Here is a 10,068-nt window from a genome sequence, read left to right as displayed (position 1 = left end):
GCAGCTTGTGTTATTTTGTTATGGCAGCCCTAGCCACCTAAGATGGTAGGTGAATAAATAAATAAACTGTGGTATATTCAGACAACAGAATATTATCCAATTATCCAGTGCTAAACAAAAGTTAGCTATGAAGCCATGAAAAGACATGGAGGAAACATAAATGCATATTACTAAGTAAAAGAAGCCAATCTGAAAAGACTACATACTGCATGATTCCAACTATATGACATTTTGGAAAAGACAAAAGTATAGAAATACTAAAATGGAGAAGAGGCTGGGCGCAGTGGCTCATGCCTGTAATTCCAGCACTTTGGGAGGCCGCGGCAGGTGGATCACGAGGTCAAGAGACCAAGACCTCCTGGCCAACATGGTGAAACCTTGTCTCTATTAAAAATACAAAAATTAGGTGGGCATGCTGGCACGTGCCTGTAGTCCCAGCTACTCGGGAGGCTGAGGCAGGAGAATTGCTTGAACCTGGGAGGCAGAGGTTGCAGTGAGCCGAGATCACCCTACTGCACTCAAGCCTGGCACAGAGTGAGACTCCGTCTCAAAAAAAAAAAAAAAAAAAAAGAGATCAGAATCACTAAGTGAAGCATAGGTGATTTTTAGGCAGTGAAAATACTCTGTATGATATTATAATGGTGGATACATGTCATTATACATTTGTCAAAATCCATAGAATGTATATCTCCAAGAGGGAAAACTAAACTATGGACTTTGGGTGTAAACGTTGTGTCACTATAGGTTCCATGATTGTAATAAATGTACCACTTTGGTGTGGGATGTTGATAATGTTGATATTGGGGAGGTTGTGTGAGTGAGGAAGTATGGGGGTAAAGGAGAACTGATAAGGTTTGGATGTTCTGTCCCCTCCAAATCTCATATTAAAATGTGACCTCCAATGTTGGAGGTGGGCCTAGTGGGAGGTGCTTGGGTCATGGTGGTGGATAATATTGCAGAATATTATCCAATTATCCAGTGCTAAAAAAAAAAAAAAACCTTAGCTATGAAGCCATGAAAAGACGTGGAGGAAACATAAATGCATATTATTAAGTAAAAGAAGCCAATCTGAAAAGTCTACATACTACATGATTCCAACTACATGACATTTTAGAAAAGACAAAAGTATGGTGACAGTAAATGACTCATCAATGACTAAGTGCCCTCCCTGTGGTAATGAGTTAACATTAGATCCGGTTGTTTAAAAAGGGTCTGGCACCTCCTCCCTCTCTTTCTTGCTCCCTCTCTCAACATGTCACCCGCTGGCTTCTCCTTTGCCTTCTGCCATGATTGTAAGCTTCCTAATGCCTCACCAGAAGCAGATACTGACACTACGCTTCTTGTATAGCCTACAGAATCATAAGCTAAATAAACCTCTCTTCTTTCCAAATTTCTTAGCCTCAGGTATTCTTTTATAGCAATGCAAAACAGACTAACACAGGAACTCTCTGTTCTTTCTGCTCATTTTTGCTGTGAACCTAAAGCTGCTTTAAAAAATAAAGTCTATTCAAAATAAAGATAAATTTTAGTTTCTTTCTGAATAAAATGATTTAACTATAAAATATCTGAAAATATAATAGAGGAGAAAAGCAATTAAATATTGAAAATACCTAAGATGGCAAGAATGGAGAAAGAGGTAAACAAAAAATAAATAATTTTTTAAAGTAGCAAGATGGTAGAATTAAACTCAACTATATCAAGTAAAAATGGACTAAACATTCCAGTTAAAAGACAGTTTATTAGATTTGATAAATAAGCAATACCAAAAAATATAGCAAAGAAACACATTAAAGTTGTAAAACACGCAAGAAGCTGTACTATGCAAACATTAAGCATAAGAAAGTGTTTGTGACTGTGTTATATCAGACCAAGCAGACTTTGAGACAAGAAGTATTACTATAAAGTGGGATATTTGGTAATGATAAAAGGGACAATTATTAAGAAGATATGACAATACTACATATGTAATCACCTCATAACGGAACCTAAAAATGCATGAGTCAAAATTGTCAAAACTAAAGAAATCAACAAATACACAATTGTAGTTGGAAATTTTAATGCCCTTCCCTCACTACTTAAAGAAAGCAGAGACAAAAATCAACAAACACATAGATTTAAATAATACTACTGGACGTGTCATTTATAGAACATAATATCCAACAACTGCAGAATATCCAATCTGTTTAAGTCCACATGGAACATACACCAAGATACACCATGTGTCAAGCCAGAAAAAAAGTCTCAATGAATTTCAAATAATAAAAATGATAGAGTAATTCTCTGACCACACAAGTATGAAATTACAAATGAATAACAATACAATACCCAGAAAATTCCCAAACATTAGGAAATTAAGCCACACATTTCTAACTAACACAAGGGCCAAAGATTACAAACAAGGAAACATAAATTATCAGTTTCACAAATAAAAGAGGATATCACTATGATCTGATAGATATTAGAAGAATGATAAAAGGTATTATAAACAACTTTATGCCAACAAAATCCAACAAGCAAGGCGAAAAACACAAGCTGCCAAAGCTCATTCAAGAGACAGCAAATATCCTTAGTAAACCTATATCCATGAAAGAAATTGAATTTGTAATCAAAACCATTACCACAAAGAAAACTCGAGGTCCAGATGGCTTCACCAATGAATGCCATCAGACATTTAAGGAAGAAATAATGCCTGTCTTAAACTGTTTTATAAGAGTTATTACTCTTTTATAGAAACACTTTCCAACTTGTTTTATGAAGCAAGGCAGCATAACCTTCCTACTAGAAGTAAATACAGTGCAATAGAAGCACAGACCAATATACCTCCTGAACAAATATTTTAAAACTCCTTAACAAAAATTAGCAAGCCAAATCCAGCAATTAAAACTATAACACATCACAAACAAGTGGAGTTTATCCTAGGAATGTAACATTGGTTTAACAGTTAAAAAAAATCAATGTAATTCATCATATTAAAATAGTAAAGAAGAAAAGTCATACAATCATTTCCATAGATAGAGAAAATAGAAAAGTGATAAAAGACAATACCCATTCATGATTTTAAAAATAAAAACTCACAGGAAACAAGAAATCTGATAAACAGCCAACATCATATTTTAATGGTGAAATATTACAATATTTCCCTTATCCTTGGCAAAAGGGCAAGGATATGTACTATCTCCAACATTGTACTGGAAGTCCTAGCTAGAAAGAAAGACAAGACAAGAAAAAGAAATAAGCAGCATGAAGACAGGAGAGGAAGAAGCTAAATGATCCTTAGTTACAAGTGGCATGATTGCATTCAAAGAAACTATGACATCTAAAAAATGACTACTCAACTAATGTGTGAAATTAGCCATGTGACAGGATATCAAGAAACATCAAGTATCTAAAAATAAACATGAGAAATATGGAAACTGCTACAGTATAAAACACAAAACATAGCTGAGAAAAATGAAACCCTAGACATATAAACCATTCTATGTTGTTTGAAAGACTCAGAATTGATGACTTTTATTTTCTTTTATTATTATTATTATACTTTAGATTTTAGGGTACATGTGCACAATGTGTAGGTTTGTTACATATGTATCCATGTGCCGTGTTAGTTTGCTGCACCCACTAACTCCTCATTTAGCATTAGGTATATCTCTTAATGCTGTCCCTCCCCCCTCCCCCCAACCCACAACAGTCCCCGGAGTGTGATGTTCCCCTTCCTGTGTCCATGAGTTCTCATTGTTCAATTCCTACCTATGAGTGAGAACATGCGGTGTTTGGTTTTTTGTCCTTGCAATAGTTTACTGAGAATGATGTTTTCCAGTTTCATCCATGTCCCTAAAAAGGACATGAACTCATCATTTTTTATGGCTGCATAGTATTCCATGGTGTATATGTGCCACATTTTCTTAATCCAGTCTGTCGTTGTTGGACATTTGGGTTGGCTCCAAGTCTTTGCTATTGTGAATAGTGCCACAACAAACATATGTGTGCTTGTGTCTTTATAGCAGCATGATTTATAGTCCATGTGTCTTTATAGCAGCATGATTAATATACCCAGTAATGGGATGGCTGGGTCAAATGGTATTTCTAGTTCTAGATCCCTGAGGAATCGCCACACTGAATTCCACAATGGTTGAACTAGTTTACAGTCCAACCAACGGTGTAAAAGTGTTTCTATTTCTCCAAATCCTCTCCAGCACCTGTTGTTTCCTGACTTTTTAATGATGGCCATTCTAACTGGTGTGAGATGGTATCTCATTGTGGTTTTGATTTGCATTTCTCTGATGGCCAGTGATGATGAGCATTTTTGCATGTGTTTTTTGGCTGCATAAATGTCTTCTTTTGAGAAGTGTCTGTTCATGTCCTTCGCCCACTTTTTGATGGGGTTGTTTGTTTTTTTCTTGTAAATTTGTTTGAGTTCATTGTAGATTCTGGGTATTAGCCCTTTGTCAGATGAGTAGGTTGCAAAAATTTTCTCCCATTCTGTAGGTTGCCTGTTCACTCTGATGGTAGTTTCTTTTGCTGTGCAGAAGCTCTTTAGTTTAATTAGATCCCATTTGTCAGTTTTGGCTTTTGTCACCATTGCTTTTGGTGTTTTAGACATGAAGTCCTTGCCCACGCCTATGTCCTGAATGGTATTGCCTAGGCTTTCTTCTAGGGTTTTTATGGTTTTAGGTCTAACATGTAAGTCTTTAATCCATCTTGAATTAATTTTTGTATAAGGTGTAAGGAAGGGATCCAGTTTCAGCTTTCTACATATGGCTAGCCAGTTTTCCCAGCACCATTTATTAAATAGGGAATCCTTTCCCCATTTCTTGTTTTTGTCAGGTTTGTCAAAGATCAGATAGTTGTAGATATGTGGCATTATTTCTGAGGGTTCTGTTCTGTTCCATTAATCTACGTCTCTGTTGTGGTACCAGTACCATGCTGTTTTGGTTACTGTAGCCTTGTAGTATAGTTTGAAGTCAGGTAGCGTGATGCCTCCAGCTTTGTTCTTTTGGCTTAGGATTGACTTGGAGATGTGGGCTCTTTTTTGGTTCCATATGAACTTTAAAGTAGTTTTTTCCAATTCTGTGAAGAAAGTCATTGGTAGCTTGATGGGGATGGCACTGAATCTATAAATTACTTTGGGCAGTATGGCCATTTTCATGATATTGATTCTTCCTATCCATGAGCATGGAATGTTCTTCCATTTGTTTGTATCCTGTTTGATTTCATTGAGCAGTGGTTTGTAGTTCTCCTTGAAGAGGTCCTTCACATCCCTTGTAAGTTGGATTCCTAGGTATTTTATTCTCTTTGAAGCAACTGTGAATGGGAGTTCACTCATGATTTGGCTCTCTGTTTGTCTGTGATTGGTGTACAAGAATGCTTGTGATTTTTGCACATTGATTTTGTATCCTGAGACTTTGCTGAAGTTGCTAATCAGCTTAAGGAGATTTTGGGCTGAGACAATGGGGTTTTCTAGATATACAATCATGTCATCTGCAAACAGGGACAATTTGACTTCCTCTTTTCCTAATTGAATACCCTTTATTTCCTTCTCCTGCCTGATTGCCCTGGCCAGAACTTCCAACACTATGTTGAATAGGAGTGGTGAGAGAGGGCATCCCTGTCTTGTGTCAGTTTTCAAAGGGAATGCTTCCAGTTTTTGCCCATTCAGTATGATACTGGCTGTGGGTTTGTCATAGATAGCTCTTATTATTTTGAGATACGTCCCATCAATACCTAATTTATTGAGAGTTTTTAGCATGAAGCGTTGTTGAATTTTGTCAAAGGCCTTTTCTGCATCTATTGAGATAATCATGTGGTTTTTGTCTTTGGTTCTGTTTATATGCTGGATTACATTTATTGATTTGCGTATGTTGAACCAGCCTTGCATCCCAGGGATGAAGCCCACTTGATCATGGTGGATAAGCTTTTTGATGTGCTGCTGGATTCGGTTTGCCAGTATTTTATTGAGGATTTTTGCATCAATGTTCATCAAGGATATTGGTCTGAAATTCTCTTTTTTGGTTATGTCCCTGCCACGCTTTGGTATCAGGACGATGCTGGCTTCATAAAATGTGTTAGGGAGGATTCTGTCTTTTTCTATTGATTGGAATAGTTTCAGAAGGAATGGTACCAGTTCCTCCTTGTACCTCTGGTAGAATTTGGCTGTGAATCCATCAGGTCCTGGACTCTTTTTGGTTGGTAAGCTATTGATTATTGCCACAATTTCAGAACCTGTTATTGGTCTATTCAGAGATTCAACTTCTTCCTGGTTTAGTCTTGGGAGGGTGTATTTGTTGAGGAATTTATCCATTTCTTCTAGATTTTCTAGTTTATTTGCGTAGAAGTGTTTGTAGTATTCTCTGATGGTAGATTGTATTTCTGTGGGATCAGTGGTGATAACCCCTTTTTCATTTTTTATTACATCTATTTGATTCTTCTCTCTTTTATTCTTTATTAGTCTTGCTAGCAGTCTATCAATTTTGTTGATATTTTCAAAAAAACCAGCTCCTGGATTCATTAATTTTTTGAAGGGTTTTTTGTGTCTCTATTTCCTTCAGTTCTTCTCTGATTTTAGTTATTTCTAGCCTTCTGCTAGCTTTTGAATGTGTTTGCTCTTGCTTTTCTAGTTCTTTTAATTGTGATGTTAGGGTGTCAATTTTGGATCCTTCCTGCTTTCTCTTGTGGGCATTTAGTGCTATAAATTTCCCTCTACACACTGCTTTGAATGTGTCCCAGAGATTCTGGTATATTGTGTCTTTGTTCTTGTTGGTTTCAGAGAACATCTTTATTTCTGCCTTCATTTCATTATGTACCCAGTAGTCATTCAGGAGCAGGTTGTTCAGTTTCCATGTAGTTCAGCGGTTTTGAGTGAGTTTCTTAATCCTGAGTTCCAGTTTGATTGCACTGTGGTCTGAGAGACAGTTTGTTATAATTTCTGTTCTTTTACATTTGCTGAGGATAGCTTTACTTCCAACTATGTGGTCAATTTTGGAATAGGTGTGGTGTGGTGCTGAAAAAAATGTATGTTCTGTTGATTTGGGGTGGAGAGTTCTGTAGATGTCTATTAGGTCCACTTTGTGCAGAGCTGAGTTCAATTCCTGGATATCCTTGTTAACTTTCTGTCTCATCGATCTGTCTAATGTTGACAGTGGGGTGTTAAAATCTCCCATTATTATTGTGTGGGAGTTTAAGTCCCTTTGTAGGTCACTCAGGACTTGCTTTATGAATCTGGGTGCTCCTGTGTTGGGTGCATATATATTTAGGATAGTTAGCTCTTCTTGTTGAATTGATCCCTTTACCATTATGTAATGGCCTTCTTTGTCTCTTTTGATCTTTGTTGGTTTAAAGTCTATTTTATCAGAGACTAGGATTGCAACCCATCTTTTTTTGTTTTCCATTTGCTTGATAGATCTTCCTCCATCCCTTTATTTTGAGTCTATGTGTGTCTCTGCACGTGAGATGGGTTTCCTGAATACAGCACACTGATGGGTCTTGACTCCTTATCCAGTTTGCCAGTCTGTGTCTTTTAATTGGAGCATTTAGCCCATTTACATTTAAAGTTAATATTGTTATGTGTGAATTTGATCCTGTCATTATGATGTTAGTTGGTTATTTTGCTCGTTAGTTGATACAGTTTCTTCCTAGCCTTGATGGTCTTTACAATTTGGCACAACAGCAAAGTGCACAGAGTGAGGAGAACACAAAGAGTGCCTTTTCATTTTAAAAATGTTTGGAAATATGTACAACTTTGATACAGTTTCAGGGTGCTCCAGACACCTATGGCCACTTCATGTAAACCACTGACAATTTCTAGAGCACTTTGAGAGACTACAATACGATCGTGATCAAATTTTGTAATTAAACCTAGTGAGGGCAACAGACACTTCTCAAATAAGAGATGTGTCAATTATGGCGCTCCCCTACTCTAAGTATTCACAAGGAGACAGATAAACAGTTTCTTTATTCATCCTCCTCCTCCGCCTCTTCTTCATCTTCCTCTTCCACTTTTTTCCAGGCAACTTTAGCAGGACCCTTTGCACCATCAAACTTTCCTTTTGACTTACAGTCAGCAACATCCTTCTCATACTTCTCCTTCAGCTTTGCTGCCTTAGTGATGTAAGGCTGCTTTTCACTGTCATTTAAATTATTCCACATCTCACCCAGCTTTTTTGCCATGTCTCCAATAGAGACGCCGGGGTTTGTGGATTTGATCTTGGGGCGGAATTCTGGACAGAACAGGAAGAATCCAGACGGTGGCCTTTTGGGAGCATTAGGATCCTTCTTCTTCTTGCCTCCCTTAGCTGGTCCATAATCCTTCATTTCCCGATCATAGCACACTTTATCTGCCTTTGCCATGTCATCAAATTTAGATTTCTCTTTCCCGGACCTCGTCATCCACCTCTCAGAGCACTTCTTGAAAAATTCCGCAAAATTGACAGGGACCTCTGGGTTTTTTTTCTTATGTTCTTCTCTGCACGTCTGCACAAAGAAGGCATAAGCGGACGTTTTGCCCTTTGGTTTCTCGGGGTCACCTTTAGCCATCCTGACTCTATTGTTCGCTAGTCTGGGCAGTGCAGGGCACGACGCGCGGCTCAGCGCTCCCCAGCCTCGCACTAGCTGCCTCCACGAGAGCCGCCTCGATGACTTTTATTTTCTCCAAATTGATCTGTAGAGTTAATGCAATTCTTACAAATATCCCAGCAAGCTTTTATGCAAAAATTTATTTAAAGTAGCCTAAAACTGGAAGTTAACAAAATGCCTGTGGAAACAGGCACATGGAAAAACAAAATTTGCTATAGCCATACAATCGAAAACTCATTAGTAAAGCGAATAAACTATGAATACACTGAACTTAACAGAAGAATTTCAAAAACACCGTAAGTGAACAAATCCAAACACAAGAGGTTGCGTAGTGTATACCATTTACATGAAATTCAAGAACTAGAAAAGCTAATCAGTGGTAGTTGAAATGAGAACAAAGATTGTTTCTAGGTGTGAGAAGAAGCCACCTGGAAAGGGGCATGAAAACACCTTCTGAGGTGATAGAAATGACTTATGTCTTGTTTTGAATAATGTTTACACAAGTATATGAAATTGTCAAAACTCAGAGGAAAAAAACACAAGATTCATGGATTATATTTAGGTTAGTTATACCTTAAATTATATTACATGTTATATACCAAGAATGTTGATTTTAAAAGAATCAACCCGGCCGGGCACAGTGGCTCACACCTCTAATCCCAGCACTTCGGGAGGCCAAGGCGAGAAGATCACCTGAGGTCGGGACTTCCAGACCAGCCTGTCCAACATAAAGAAACCCCATCTCTACTAAAAATACAAAATTAGCCAGGCGTGGTGGCACATGCCTGTAATCTCAGCTACATGGGAGGCTGAGGCAGGAGAATCACTTGAATCCGGGAGGCAGAGGTTGCAGTGAGCCAAGATTGTGCCATTGCAATCCAGCCTGGGCAACAAGAGCAAAACTCCATCTCAAAAATAAAATAAAAAAGAATCAACCCATAGGATCTCCCAATTCTTTTACTCAAAAATATACTCTCACTTTGTTCTGGTCTTACCTTTATTTTGAAGATAAGGCATAACTCACTGCTCTCAAAATTCTGTGTTAAACCCTGACCAAAATTATTACAAATCTGACCTAACCCAAAGAAGCAGTAATAACCATGATAGGCAAGATAATTATTTTTACATCTGTGTATAGGTGACTGAACTAAGGATCTAGCCTAATGCAAGGAGAATGGAGAAAATGCTTTTATCAAATGTCCATTATGTACATGCACACAATGTTTGAACACAAACATGGTTGTGATGCTGCCATTACACGACGTGGTACCCTGGTTCTTTGGTGACTCCCAAAGTTGTCCTTTTATAGTCTCCTCCCCTTGAATTTCACCTGGCCCAATGACCTCTTTTGACCAACAGAATAAGGCAGAAGCCCTGGCAGCTTCTGCTTTTGTACTCTTGAAAGTCCTGAGCTGCTACATAAGAAGTCTGGTTACCCCATTGTTGACACCACATATAGAAGCCCTATGGAGACACCATGTGGAGAGGGAGAGGTCATTA

At 37.9% G+C, this 10,068-nt stretch overlaps 1 pseudogene; it reads right to left on the bottom strand.

The window, feature by feature from the left end:
• Positions 1 to 7,947: 7,947 nt before the first annotated feature.
• Positions 7,948 to 8,544, bottom strand: LOC115834450 (annotated as a pseudogene).
• Positions 8,545 to 10,068: the final 1,524 nt, after the last annotated feature.

This window comes from Nomascus leucogenys, chromosome 3 (genome assembly GCF_006542625.1).
Source record: "Nomascus leucogenys isolate Asia chromosome 3, Asia_NLE_v1, whole genome shotgun sequence".
NCBI lineage: Eukaryota > Metazoa > Chordata > Mammalia > Primates > Hylobatidae > Nomascus > Nomascus leucogenys.
This window is presented reverse-complemented; position numbering and strand designations above follow the sequence as displayed.